The sequence below is a fragment of the Sorex araneus genome, chromosome 7 (genome assembly GCF_027595985.1).
Source record: "Sorex araneus isolate mSorAra2 chromosome 7, mSorAra2.pri, whole genome shotgun sequence".
Taxonomy (NCBI): domain Eukaryota; kingdom Metazoa; phylum Chordata; class Mammalia; order Eulipotyphla; family Soricidae; genus Sorex; species Sorex araneus.
The window spans coordinates 29932426-29947845 of record NC_073308.1 but is presented as its reverse complement, the minus strand read 5'-3'; the positions used below and the strand labels follow the sequence as shown (position 1 = coordinate 29947845).

At 37.7% G+C, this 15420-nt stretch overlaps 1 pseudogene; it reads right to left on the bottom strand.

Annotated features, from left to right (window-relative positions):
• The window catches only part of LOC101538899 (complement factor H-like), a 40643-nt pseudogene extending 27054 nt beyond the window's left edge, over positions 1–13589 (bottom strand).
• Between the last annotated feature and the right edge of the window lie 1831 nt (positions 13590–15420).

Below are 15420 nucleotides of genomic sequence, written 5' to 3'. Positions count from 1 at the left end.
GATAGAACTGAAGTAACCAGAGGGGACCAGGGGAGAGGATTTGAGCAAGAGTGGAGGATGTCTAGTGGATGGCTGTGTATGTCTCATAAAATACAATGCAATGAAATATGATAATGAATGTGCTTACTTTCTAGGTGGTTGGTTATTGAACTGATATACATATTTACATGTACATGTATATATATCTATACAATATAACTAAGTTTATAAGCATTTTGGTTAATATTTAATTTATATTTCACTTGAAGTTACCTGTAATAATTAATAGCTATTTTTAAAAGAAAGAAAAATAGATTATTTCCACAATTTACGGAGAAAAGAATAATAAAACTTAACAAGAGCTCACCTTCGCAGTTTATTTCAGGATCCCATTGTCCATTTATACAGGTTGAGGATTTCATATCTGATTTCTTTGTACATCTGTAATTCACATTGTCATTATGATTAAATTCATTCTTATAAGTTAAGCTTGGGTTAGATGAAAATATTTTTCTCTTCTACACTTCCTTATTTCATGTGTTGCTATAAAATGAAAATATAATGTTTAAAAGACTATAAGTACTAACAAAATGATTACAAAGCTAAGGAGACAGTGTCAATAGTATAAGGAAATGATAGCTTGACTAATTAAACACACTTCTATTGAATGCCTCTTATAGGTAAACCAGTTGTGTGCTGCAAGACATCAGTGAACAATACATTACTCTAATGGTCAAAGGTCTACACACTTCTTGGAATAAAGAATGAACTAGAGAACTGGTAAATAAACAAGATTGGAGATCCAAGTCCTTCTTAAAATATAGGACCCAGTCAAAGTCTTCGGGACAAGGTAATTAAGGGAAGTAAAGTTTTTTCTAGTTGATCACTCAAGATTTGGACATCCACCCTCCCACCCACCCATACTAACTTCTGTTCTGTTGTAGCTGAAAGAGAATTGATCGTTATCATTTTGAGATATCATTTAACTCTCTAGGAGGAGGGCAAGTAAGCTTTCTCAAATTTTTCTTCTCCTTCCAGCATCTAAAAGAAAAGACACCCTATAAGAAGCCATCATATTTTCCTGTTTATTAGAACTAATAGCTGAATCTATGAGTAACACATAGCTCAATACTAGCAAATAATCTTATGTCAATGATGGATTCATAAGATTGTATTGTCGATTTCTATTTTTCCTCCATTGAAACATTTTGTGCAATTACTGTTCAATTTGAGACTTCACATATTCAAGAAAAAATACTTAAATTTAAAAAATAAGTTTTCATATGAAGACAATTTTAGTAATGAAATTTGGGAGATATATTCATACCAATGAACTTAGGAAGTTGGGTCCATCTTCCACTAAAACATGTAACTGATTTCTCTCCAATCATTGTGAATCCATCCATGCAATTGAACTCAACTGAATCTCCATGATAATAAGGAGGGGCAGAGGAATCAGCAAAGCCATTCTCAAGTTCAGGTTTATCGTTGCATGTACTCTTCTCCGCTGCAAAAATTGTCATAAAATTATTATTTCCCCTCAGGTTGCAAGTTATATTTATACATATAAAAACACAGAAGTCTCCGTTTCATTAGTGCTTAGACAGTACCAATGCACATAGGCAGAGCTGTCCAATTTCCATCAACACACTGAATCTTCCTAGAACCTTTCATCAGAAACCGAGAATCACAAACATATTCCACCACGGCACTGTGTTTATAGACTTCTCTCTCCATTTTTGTCAATTTTCCATTCAAAAGTGAAGGTGGGGGACCACACTGCTTTATGTGGTCTACAGTAGAAGTGTATAATAGATGGTTAGTTTGCATATTTTAAAACGTAGAAATTCAGCACATGGTAATATTTCTTTAATATATTTATTAAATAATTTATTATAGCATTCTTAAGCTGTGCAAAAAAGTGTGATTTCAAACAAGATTCATGTTTATATTATATTATGTATATTATTATATAGAACTTATTTACTGTAACTATATTTAAGCTCAGAAAATGTATTCAGGAATCTAAATATTACTATAAACTTTATTTATATCCATTAATATAATTAAGATTCATGTTTATATTATATTATGTATATTATTTTCTAGAGCTTATTTACTATAACTATATTTAAGCTCAGAAAATGCGTTCAGAAATCTAAATATTACATACTTTATTTATATCCATTAATATGATTTTCCAAAACATTTAAAAAACAAAGCACATGTTCAATAAAAACATTAAAAATTTTTAAAATGCTATCATTGATGTTTCCATTTTATTACTATATTTGAATATTGTTTAAGCCATGCATGGAATGAATTGATTTTGGTCTTCTAGAAGATTATTTTGATATACTTGAAACCATAGTGAAATCTCAGATGAAGTCAACGACTTGGATTATATTCAAAGTTAGTGCATTTGTAGGCAAAAACAAAATATTAGCAATTACATAGTGTCTTATTATATTTACACTACATATTTCATGAAACAATTGTAAATCACATTCTTAAATAAGAAAATATGAGATATCTGCTACCCAATATATATCTTTCGTGAACACAAACCTGTCTAATTGCATTAGATCACAGAAACGCTAAAAGCCTATGTATAACTGAGAGGAAAAATGTTGACACACAAAAAGTCTATATTTTTCATTCAGTAATTGTAAGATAACTATTTACCTCTACATGATGGATTATTTGGAGACCATCCAAAGGGGTAGCACTGAATTGATTCTGGTCCAACTCTCACATGTCTATATTTACAAGAGAATTTCAACACCTCTCCAACTTTATATTTTAATTTTCTGGGTGTAGCAATGGTGTATTCATCTAATGTAGGGACAGCACATTCTCTCTCTCAACAAAGGTAGAAAAGGTGAATGGAAATATGGAATTAAGCATTGGCAAAGTAAACTTCATGTGTCATATGAATATGAGGTCTACAGTGTCAAACAAGTCCACTTATTGGAACATATTAATCATAATTTAAATATCTTTCAATATCATATTGGAGTCTGAGCTATGTTAATTCACTGAGCAGAAATAGATGCCCAGCAATGTATATGAAATCAACTTGCTTGACTAAATATAAATTTATCAATGACATGTTTAAATTTTAATGTAAATTTTGGGGTTCTTAAATCATAAAAGTAATGTTTTATATTAAAAGAATTCGACAAATTTTAAGTTGCTTAGAAACAAAAATGTATGTGTGTTTAAAATACTTGAAGGCACAAAGGCCTTCAATGTACTCTAGATGACAAATAAAATCATTCATAAAAGAGAAATTGCATTAAAAACCATCTCGTTTAAACATGAAATATAAAAGCATCGTTTTCAAGCTAATAAAAGAGTGTAGATTATGTGTCCCGAACATATACATAGCATACTATTGTGTTCTGCCTCTTTTGCTTATATTTCTGGTCATATGGGTTGCGGGGGTAGGGGACACGTTCACCAAGTGGGCCTCAATGGCTTTTTTGTTGCAATATCTCTGGGTCATTGTTGGGAAAACATGCCCTCAATAACAACCAAAGCATTTTTATTTCTTAGAGGGGTGAGAGAGCTAGTACAGAAAGTAAAGCTCTTGCCTTAATGTGTCTGACTCAGATTCAGTCCTAAGGGCTTTTGCACCTGAGCACCTCTCGAGTGATCCCTGAATGTGGCAGAGCCAGGAGTAAGACCTGAACACAGCCAGCCAGATGTGGCCCAAATGCCAGAAGACAGAGAGAAGAGAGAGAGACAGAGAGAGAGACAGAGAGAGAGAGAGAGAGAGAGAGAGCCTGCTTATTGGCTATTCATAAAATAGGATATTCCTCTAATTCTACCCATTGTGTTATTTTAAAACATCCTCACCATTTACTGAGACTATCATTTAGTTCTCTTGATACAATTCTTGCTATATTACCTCTAGCTTCACTGCCAATCCAGACTCAGACTTTAGGATGATTAAGCTTTTTATTTTGTTTTGGTTTTAGGCCACACCAGAAAGGGTTTAGCACTTCCCCTGGGCTCTGGAATCAGGGATCACGCCAGGTGGAATCGGGCAAGCGTATGGAGACCAGGGATGAAACCTAGGTTGGCAGCGTGCGTTGCCACCGCACTCCTTGCTGCACTGTGCTCCAGTCCAGATGGAGCATTTTAAATCTAGGTTCAGTTCTTTCTGCTTCACCCATTGCACATAACTCTATCTCTCCCGGAATAATTTTATTTAGTAATGTCTCTTTGCGTTGCTGCATTACTAAATACAGCAAAATACTCACATCTGTCTTTTCTAAAGCCTTGAATTCTTTTGCTTCTTTGAACAAAAGATATTTGAAAATGATCACTCTGGATAAAAGCTGAGTGCTGAAAAAAGGTAAAGGAACAAAAACGAGAACCTTTCCATATCTATATTGCAAACACTAATGCCAAAATGACAGGAGAGGTGAGTGGAGGAAGTGCCTGCCATAGAGACAGGCTGTGGAGGGCTGGTGGCAAGAATGAAGTGGGGGCATTGATGGTGGGAAATGTACACTGGTGGACATATGGCTGTTGGAGACATTTATGACTGAAACTGAACCATACACAGCTCTGTAGCTGTATATATTATGGTGATTTAATTTAAAAATTATACACAATATTTATTAAAAAATACCTTCAAACTTTGAGTTTTCTGCCCTCTACAATTTTAACAGAAGATTCACCTCTCTTTTGCTTCCTGCCCAGACTTTTATCACAAAAATCATCCCACATTTTCTATAGCTTCCACTCACCATTATATTTCTTGAATGTTGGCTTTTCACAGGCATAAAAAGCACTGTCCCTTGGCGTAGATCACTTTGCTTTAATTTCTCCCACATAGTCAAGTCTTATTTTTTAGCTCTTTAAAATATTTACTGATCAACAAACCCAAAACACACTTGTGTAATAGTCCCCAGATCTTATCCTGGTCTATACATAAGGGATTTCTTTGGAAAGATAATAAATAAAAGTCATGTGCAGAATTGCCTAAGAAGTTCTGGAAAACTATACTTGTACTCCTGCATGCTAGGTTTTGTATAATGTGGTACCTTCAACTAAGACAACAAGATAATCATCCTTCACTCACAACGCCATAATGTACAGAATCCAGGAGGTAATGCATTGTGTTCAACATAGATCACCCTCTTTGTGCTTCGAAACACCCATCCATCCTAGTTCACATTAAGTTGCAAGATAACACCTTGATTTATATTATAATTCCTTAAAAATAGCTCTAGATAATCATTCATCTTATGATTCTGTAAAAGAATACTTGAAACACAGAAACAGGACTTACCAAAACATGCAGGTTGATCAGACCAACCGTCGTGCTCACACACTATAGAACCACTGGTCCTTCCTGCTCTGTTTTCATAGCCAGGTGTTTGCATTCATAGTCCAGCTGGTCACTGAGCATAAACCATGCACCATTTCTTTTACTTAGAGCATTCTTAAATCCTGGCCTCTCACAAGATTCTAATGCATACGAGAATTAGATGTTTCCATCCTTACATTAAGAAGCAATCTAATTGTGTAACTCCAGTCCCAATGGGGTTAAAGACATATTCTTTAGTATGTTTGTCAAAGGTATCATAAAATAATCCAGGAACATCAATGACAGACCACTCACTGGAAAGAGTTACTCAAGAGGAAACAAAAGGTTTTGTATTTACCTTTTCGAAAATTTAAACACATCATTTTCATTTATATTTATAGATTCATAGCATACTGGTAATAAATTGTGTCATTACAAATATGTGCATTTGAAACTGCATTTGTTTTTGTGGTTTTTGCCCACACCCAGTGATGGTCAGAGTTTGCTCTGAGCTTAGGAATCATCCTGGTGGTGCTAAGGGGACCATATAGATACCGATGATTGAACCCAGGTTGGCCACTTGTAAGAAAAGCACACTACCCACTACACTATCTCTCTAGCTCAGATTTGTGCAATTTTGCACTAACTAAAATTTAAGTTGTGTACTAATATACCAACAATATTAGAAGTTCTGAAATATATGACAATGAAAAAAGATTTATTAAATAACAGGTTTAATTTTAATGATACAATAAAATTGTAAAATGTTGTATTAACCTCTTATTTTTTAATAAATGTGATTTTAAAATGCAAGTACTGATTCTGTTTTCTTCAGTATTTGGCTCGTGGTTATTATGCCTATTAAGTTGAATGCATACATAGTTCTATTGCTAAGAATTAGTGTTAAAAAGTAAAATGACCAAAAAAATCCATTTTCAAGAAAGTTATACTATAGTGGTGTTAATAAAGGATATAAAGATTTACTAACTTAAGTTAAATATGATGATTTATTAAGTATCCAGGCAAGTTAAAACTTACAAAAGTAGAGAAGGCTAATGAAATATTAGACATGTTTGACTTCCATAATAAGTGTGTTATAGCCTTGAATTGAATATAACTAAGTGTAAAATAAGCTTGAGTTGAGGGTAATATTTTCCTTTATATTTTTTCTTTGGTTAATGTACATAGCATAGAAATGAAAAAGAAGAAAAAAATTGTCCGGGTTAAATGACCACAAAATTATTCACCATTTAATGATATTTTTACTGGAGTGATAGCCCAGTGGGTAGGGTGTTTACCTTGCGTGAGATTGACCCATGTTCGACTCCTCTGTCCCTCTTGGAGAGCCCGGCAGGCTACCAAGAATATCCTGCCTGAATGGCAGAGCCTGACAAGTGACCTGTGGTATATTTGATATGCTAAAAACAGTCTCACAATGGAAACGTTACTGGTGCCTGCTCGAGCAAATTGATGAGCGACGGGACAACAGTGCTACAGACAGAGCTGTATTTTCATTTTAATGTATATTTTCATTTTAAAATTATGATTTCTCAGTTACATTGTATTGGTCTTCAGCTCACACATGGAGATCTTCAGGGGTTGCTTCTGACTCTGCACTCAGAAATTACTGCTCTTGATCCTTTGGGATCCATACTGGATGCCAGGGATGGACCCTAGATCTGCTGCATGCACATCAACTTGCTGTACCACCTCTCCTGCCCATATGCTGTGCTTCAAAATAAAAATTACTGAAAGGTGTGCTGATATTTCTCCTTACTGAATATTTATCTTAAATGCCCCAAATTATTCTAATTTAAGAGAAACTTATTTATTTCTAATGCTTTAATTTCTTTATTTTATTTGGGTTTTGGATGAACCCAGCAGTGCTCAAAGATTATTTTGATTATGGCTCTATGTTCAGAATCACTCTTTGAGAGCTTGGAAAACCAATATTTATATTTTCTCAACGGAAATACATCAGCACCCTTCTCCCAACTTTTGAAACATCATATTAAAGTAATCCTTATGTAATGATGATTAGCATCGTAAATGGTGACTAATTACTTACTAATGCACACAGATTGAGCTGACCATCCATTCTGCTGACATGTAATTGTTCCTGATGTTTCACCATTTGCTGTTGCCTATCCTGGTTGACACTTATATTGTCCTTGCTGATTTAAGGAATATTGAGTAGTAGCTTCAGAAAAAAAACCATTCTGTATTGTTATGTCTGATTGTGAACATGTTCCTACAAAAGGAGAAAACATAAAGAAAGGACAAGTATGCATTTGATAATCACTTTCCTAAGGAGTCAAATAGTACATAATCATGTAATGATTTTTAGAAAATGTAAAAGATCTTAATCTACCAGTTCATTGGTCAGAGAAAGTAGATTGAGTTTCTCAAAAGATTTTATTAACATATATTATGAAAAAATTATTGAGGCCTAGAGGGATAGTAAAGGTGCTAATTTGTATGTTTGCCTATGGCTGGTCCCAGCTCCATGCTACAAGATCCTCAGGGCATTCTAGGTGAAGACCTGAAGGGCTGCAGGCCCTGTCATGGCGGGCAGCTATCCCATGCACTGCAGGGCCAGAAAAGCACTGAGCACTCTAGTCTTTGCGTTCAACTGCTGCCAGTTGGGAGCCACTGCTCTTCCATGTACCTCTTGGGGAGCCTAAACAAACAAACAACATTGAAGCAAAGCAACATTAAAACACTCCATTTTCTGCTCTGGAATCATGAGAGATTTGCCTAACAAGCATGGGACCCCTATCGTATCCAAAGCTCTTCACATATTGTGTTCTGTACTGTCTTGTTTTATTTTATTTTATTTTATTTATTTTTTACATTTTGGGTTACGCCTGGCTCTTCACTCAGGAACCATTCCTGGCGGTGCTCATCGGACCATATGGGATGCTGGGAATTGAACCCAGTTTGCCGCATGCAAGGCAAACTCCCTACCCACTGTGCTATCACTCCAGCCCCATAAGTCTTATTTTAAATACTTCCATGTTTTATTCTCTTAAGAAGCCCAACACTACAATTCACCAATTGCAACATCTCAACCTAAGACCTTCCACAGCTCAGGAACAAGACAAGGATGCCCACTCTCAACACTTCTGTTCAATATAGTACTGGAAGTACTTGGAATCGTGGTTAGGCAAGAAAAAGATGTTAAGGGCATCAGATAGGAAAGGAAGAAATCAAGCTCTCGCTATTCACAGGTGATATGATACTACATTTAGAGAACCCTGTGGAGCAGGGTGACAGACACTGGTGCAGATAAGACCCAACCTTGCAAAGCAACTCAGAAGCAAAGCCTCGAAAGAGGGAGTATCTGGGCAAAGTTGGCAAGAACAGGGTGTCAGCCAGCACCACGTGTTTGGCCTTGAGCCTTACTCAATCTCCTAGTCACATGAGCCCTAGACACAGAAACTGTTACTTACGCTAAGCAAGTTATACTAACTGCAGCCTCTGGGCTGGGATTGGACCAGGACAAAACAGAGAAGTAGCAGTGAAAGGCCAATAATACTGAACTCCATGTGATTGGACCTTCTTGTAAAGCCAAGACCCTCTATAAAATATGTGTGTATGACTCAGCAGTGAAGAATCCTGGCTGGTGGGCACCGCAATACCGGAGAATGCTCGGGGCCCCAAACAGAGCCAGATGGAGCAGGCGCAGTCCCCCCACCTTCTCCAGATGGAAACCAAGCAACCATGAGCTTCTACAAGCATGGTTCCAGTATGTGGGGACCAGGACTATTTCTCCGAACCACGCCACAGCTTACATGGCTTGTAATCTTTCCTGATATGCAAAGTGAGTAATGGAAAATAGCATTTGCCCCTAGAAGGTAGGCTTGAATGGTGTCAGAATATCCAAGCAAAATATAATGCCCAAAACTATAGAGATTATCTGAACAATTGTCTGCCGTAGAGGCAGGGTAAAGACTGAAATGGAAAAGGAGGTGATAATGGGGATATTGGTGGTGGAAAGTTTGCACTGGTGGCGGGATGAGTGATCGATCATTGAATTGCTGAATATCAAACATGTGGATTTTGGCAGAAATGCGTCCGGAATAGGCATTAGATTTCTGACACCGGACCACCGCAGGTGGAAATGGGTTTTGAGCCTTGGCCTGTTTCACCTGGTGCCTCAGTCCCCGCTGCCGTCTTCCAGAGGCATGGGGACAGCTAGGGAGGGGCCCACAGATATGAGGAATGCGGGGCCTTATGGGATGGGGGTAGAGCAGGCTTCCCCCCACCCCGCCCCTAAGAGTCCCCAAGTTGCCACCCATGAATGAGCCCTCTGGCTGCGGATTGAGCTGCTGATGGGCCATGATGCCAGAGACTCAGAAACAAAGCTCAGAACACAGAGGGTTTGGGCAGAAATCCCTTTAGATTTTATTATTAAAACTTCAAAATTCCAAAATCGCGCAGGCGCAACAGCATATCATCCTATGCAATTCATAATCAGTAATAGAAAACAAATGTTCTAATGTTGCCTTTCCAGAAGATCTGAGTGTTGGGGTAAAACCCCAAGTAATAATGGTGGGTTTGGTGTCAAAACGTTGAATTTAATCAAAGTAGAGGGATTAACGTGGAAATGGTATGCCACACAGGTATGTACTGTATCACACCAATACAAGTAAGGAAATGTGGATTTTGTCAAATGTTTCTTCACATCCTTGTTGCCTTTCTCTGAGAGTAAAACACACAATTTTTTTAAATTAATAGTTTATTTTTAATTAGTGAGTCAACATGAGGGTACAGTTACAGATTTATACATTTTTGTGCTCATGTTTCTCCCTTACAAAGTTCGATAACCCATCCCTTCACCAGTGCCCATTCTCCACCACTAATAAACCCAACATCCCTCCCCCCCTCCCCAGTCCCGTCTCCCCCCACCCCAAACTGCCACTATGGCAGGGTATTCTCTTTTTTTTTTTTTTTTTGCTTTTTGGGTCACACCCAGCAATGCTCAGGGGTTACTCCTGGCTTTGCACTCAAGAATTACTCCTGGCAGTGCTTGGGGGACCATATGGGATGCCGGGGATCGAACCCGGGTCGGCCGCATGCAAGGCAAACGCCCTACCCACTGTGCTATCACTCCGGCCCCAGGGTATTCTCTTTTGTTCTCTCTCTCTCTCTGATTAGGTGTTGTGGTTTGCAATAAAGGTGTTGAGTGGCTATTGTGTTCAGTCTCTAGTCTATATTCGGCCCGCATCACCCTTCCCCCACATGACCTCCAACCACATTTTACTTGGTGTTCCCTTCTCTGAGTTGCCCAAAATGAGAGACCAGCCTCAAAGCCATGGAGACAACCTCCTGGTACTTATTTCTACTATTCTTGAGTGTTAGTCTTATAGTCTATTATTCTATATTCCACAGATGAGTGCAATCTTTGTATGTCTGTCACTCTCTTCCTGACTCATTTCACTTAGCATGACACTTTCCATGCTGATCCACTTATATGCAAACGTCATGACCTCATTCTTTCTAATAGCTGCATAGTATTCCATTGTATAGATGTACAAGAGTTTCTTCAACCAGTCATCTGTTCTAGGGCACTCGGGTTTTTTCCAGATTCTGGCTATTGTATACAGTGCTGCGATGAACATATAAGTGCAGATGTCATTTTAACTATACTTTTTGGCTTTTCTGGGACATATTCCCAGCAGTGGTATTGCTGGGTCAAATGGGAGCTCAACCTCTAGTTTTTTGAGAATCGTCCATATTGTTTTCCAAAAGGGCTGAACTAGCCGACATTCCCACCAGCAGTGTAGAAGGGTCTCTTTCTCCCCACATCCTCTCCAACAGCGGTTGCTTTTGTTCTTTTGGATGTGTGCTAGCCTCTGTGATGTGAGGTGATATCTCATGGTTTTTTTTTATCTGCATCTCTGATGATTAGTGATGTAGAGCACTTTTTCGTGTGCCTTTTGGCCATTCGTATCTCTTCCTTGGTAAAGTTTCTGTTCATTTCTTCGCCCCATTTTTTGATGGGGTTGGATGTTTTCTTCTTGTAGAGTTCAACCAGTGCTTTATATACCCTTGATATCAACCCCTTATCTGATGGGTATTGTGTAAATATCCTTTCCCATTCTGTAGATAGTCTTTGTATTCTGGTCACTGTATCTTTTGCGGCGCAGAAGCTTTTTAGTTTAATGTAGTCCCATTTGTTGATCTCTGTTTTTACTAGGTTGCTTAGTTCCATGTCATCTTTGAAGATACCTTTATTTTCAATATTGTGGAGGGTTTTGCCTACCTTGTCTTCAAAGTACCTTATGGTTTGTGGTCTGATGTTGAGGTCTTTAATCCATTTTGATCTGACTTTTGTGCATGGTGTCAGTTCGAGTTCTAAGCCCATTTTTTTGCATGGAGTTGTACAGTTGTGCCAGCACCATTTGTTAAAGAGACTTTCCTTGCTCCACTTCACATCACTTGCACCTTTATCAAAGATTAGATGATCATACATTTGAGGTTGTGTGTGGGGATATTCCACCCTGTTCCATTGGTCTGAAGTTCTGCCTTTGTTCCAGTACCATGCTGTTTTAATTGTTACTGCTTTGTAGTAGAGTTTAAGGTTGGGGAGGGTGATGCCTCCCATCAACTTTTTCCCAAGAATTGTTTCAGCTATCCGTGGGCGTTTATTGTTCCATATAAATTTCAGGATTGCTTGCTTCGTTTCTTTGAAGAATGACATGGGTATCCCTATAGGGATCGCGTTAAATCTGTATAATGCTTTTGGGAGTATTGCCATTTTGACAATGTTTATTCTCCCTATCCATGAGCAGGGGATATGTTTCCATTTCCTCATGCCCTCTTTTATTTCATGGAGTAGCGTTTTATAGTTTTCTTTGTAGAGGTCCTTTACTTCTTTAGTTAAGCTGATTCCAAGGTATTTGATTTTCTGGGGCACAATTGTGAACAGGATTTCTTTTTTCATGTCCCTTTCCTCTGTCTCATTGTTTGCATATAGGAAAGCCATGGATTTTTGGGTATTGATTTTATAGCCTGCGACTTTACTGTATAGGTCAATTGTTTCTAAGAGTTTCTTACTAGAGCTTTTAGGTTTCTCTAGGTATAGTATCATATCGTCTGCGAATAGTGAGAGCTTGATTTCTTCCTTTCCGATCTGAATCCCCTTAATATCTTTTTCTTGCCTGATGGCTATTGCTAATACTTCCAGTACTATATTAAAGAGAAGTGGTGAGAGTGGATATCCTTGTTTTGTCCCCGATCTTAGAGGAAAAGCCCTTAGTTTTTCTCCATTGATGATAATGCTTGCCATAGGTTCATGGTAGATGGCTTTGACTATCTTCAGAAAAGTTCCTCCAAAACCCATTTTGGTGAGAGTTTTTATCATGAATGGGTGTTGGATCTTGTCAAATGCTTTCTCTGCATCTATTGATATGATCATATGGTTTTTATCTTTATTTTGTTGATGTGATGGATTATGTTGATCGATTTCCGAAAAAACACACAATTTTTTAAATGAAAACTCTGAACAAAATAGGGATAGCAGTAAATTTCCTCAATATTGAAGTCATTTAGAAACTCAACTAAATAAGAAAAAGATATAAAGGGAAACCCAGATAGGAAACAAAGTCAAGCTATCTGCTTCTGCAGATAACATAACATTATACTTATAAAAAAAAAAAACCTTAAAGACAACACAAAAGACTCCTAGAAACTATATCTGTATACAGTGGAATGGTAAAAATATGCAGGCACCCATGCATTTTCTATCAAATGGTAAAAATAAAAATAAAGCAATTTCATTCAAACTGTGCCCTAGGGCATCTAATACCTGGAAATCCACTTAAACACAGAAGTCAAAAGCAAAAAGAAAGCTACCAATCTTTATTAAAATGAAGGAAGATGCAAAAAAAGTGAAAAACCCACCCATTCTTTGTGGTTTGGAAGGATTATCATTGTTCAAATAATCATGCAGTTCATGACACTTACAAGTGCAGTGCTCTACCCACCAATATTCAGAACTTTATATTTATTTATTTATCTATCTATCGTTACACCTGAATTTCTCAGGGGCTATGTCTGGCTCTGCCCTCAGGAATCACTCCTGGCAGTGCTCAGAGGAAATATGAGATGCTGTGGATAGAAACCAGGATAGAGCATGCAAGACTAGCTCTTACCTACCATAGTATCTCTCTGGCCCATCATAGAGATACATTTAAGTGATGTAGAAATAATAGGATAGATAGAGTAATCAATTTCCAAGCAATTCCAGGAAAACAAAGATGAGAATCTCTTCTTTACCCATGCTCTCTATATCAAGGAAATAAGTCAAAATATTAAGGTAGCAGTTCCCACCAGTGAGATGAGAACATGTCAAAAGAGGCAAACTAACAAGTGCTGACAAGAATGTTTAGAAAAGGAACCCTCATCCACTGTTAGTAGGAACGGGCTCTGGTTCAGACTCTTGGGAAAATAATCAGAATCAGCAATTCCACTTTTTGCATATAGGCCAAGAATCCAAAAACACTATCATTAGAAAAGATATTTGCACTCTTGTGTTTATTATACGGTGTTCACAATAGCCAAGTTCTGGAAAAAAGCCAAGTGCCTAAAAACAGAGGAGTGAATAAAGAGAGCACAGTTCAAATGCACCATGAAAGACTACTCAGCTATGGGGACTCGTGAAATCATGTATTTTGCTGCAATGTGGATGAGCGAGATGATACTATGGTTTTAATCTATCAATAAAATGTTTTAACGTGATTTTGGGTTGCTGAGTCTTGTTGATGATCTTCAATTTTTTGTATGTTTTCTGTATTCCATGTAGGTGTCAGACAGATACATTTCAATCCCTTTTCCAGTGCACTTTCCTCCACCAGTGTCCCCAGTTTCTCTTTCAAACCCCAGCCTGCTTCTGTGGCTAGCCCTTTCCCCCTCTCCATTGTCCTAGTGTTCCCTTTCCTAATTTATCCCACTCATCCCTACCCCACTGTCAATCTGCCTACTGAAGACCACTTCTCCGGCTCCTCATCTTTCTTGCCTTTGGGCATTATATGGTCCTCTACAAGGTTTCTGTATATCCCACATATGAGACAAAGCATTCTGAGATGATACTGTATTGAGTGAAATAAGCCAGAGGGAGAAGGACTAACGCAGAGGAAATTCTTTTAATTTTTTTAAAGTATTAAGGCATGAGCCCTCGCTGTGCGCCAGGCCCCCGGACCCAATCTCCAGCCAGCGTCCAGTAGGCAGGACCCCACCCCTCGCCACCACTGATTCTGCGATTCCTGCTTCCTCATCCAGGTGTGCCTCTTTATTTATTTATTACATTTATTTATTTATTATATTTAGAGAACCCCAAAGCTTCTACCAAGAAACTCCTCAAAACAATACACTTGTATAGTAAAGTCGCAGGCTATAAAACCAATACCCAAAAGTCCATGGCTTTCTTGTATGCAAATAATGAGAGAGAAGAAAGTGATATGAAAAAAAGCAACCCCGTTCACATCATGCCTCAGAAAATCAAGTACCTCAGAATCAACTTAACCAAGGAGGTGAAGGATCTGGACAGAGAAAATTACAAAACGTTACTTCATGAAATAAAAGAGGACAAGAGGAAATGGAAGCACATCTCCTGTTCATGGATTGGGAGAATTAGCATTGTCAAAATGGCAATACTTCCCAAAGCATTATACAGATTCAATGTGATTCCTATAAGGATACCCATGACATTCTCCAAGAAAGTGGACCAAACACTCCTAAAATTTATATGGAACAACACACCCCCACGAATATCTAAAGCAATTTTTGGGAAAAGGAAGATAGGGGCATCACCTTCCCCAACCTCAAGCTCTACTACAAAGTGGTAATAATTAAAACTGCATGGTACTGGAACAAAGGAAGGTCAGCAGACCAATGGAACAGGTTAGAATATCATTTCACAAAACCTCAAATATATGATCATCTAATCTTTGATAAGGGAGCAAGAAGTGTAAAGTGGAGCAAAAAACCACTTTAACAAATGGTACTGGCAACACTGGACAGCTACATGCAGAAAAATGGGCTCAGACTTATACCTAACCCCATGCACAAAAGTCAGATCATAATGTATTAAAGACCTCAACAATAGACCAGAA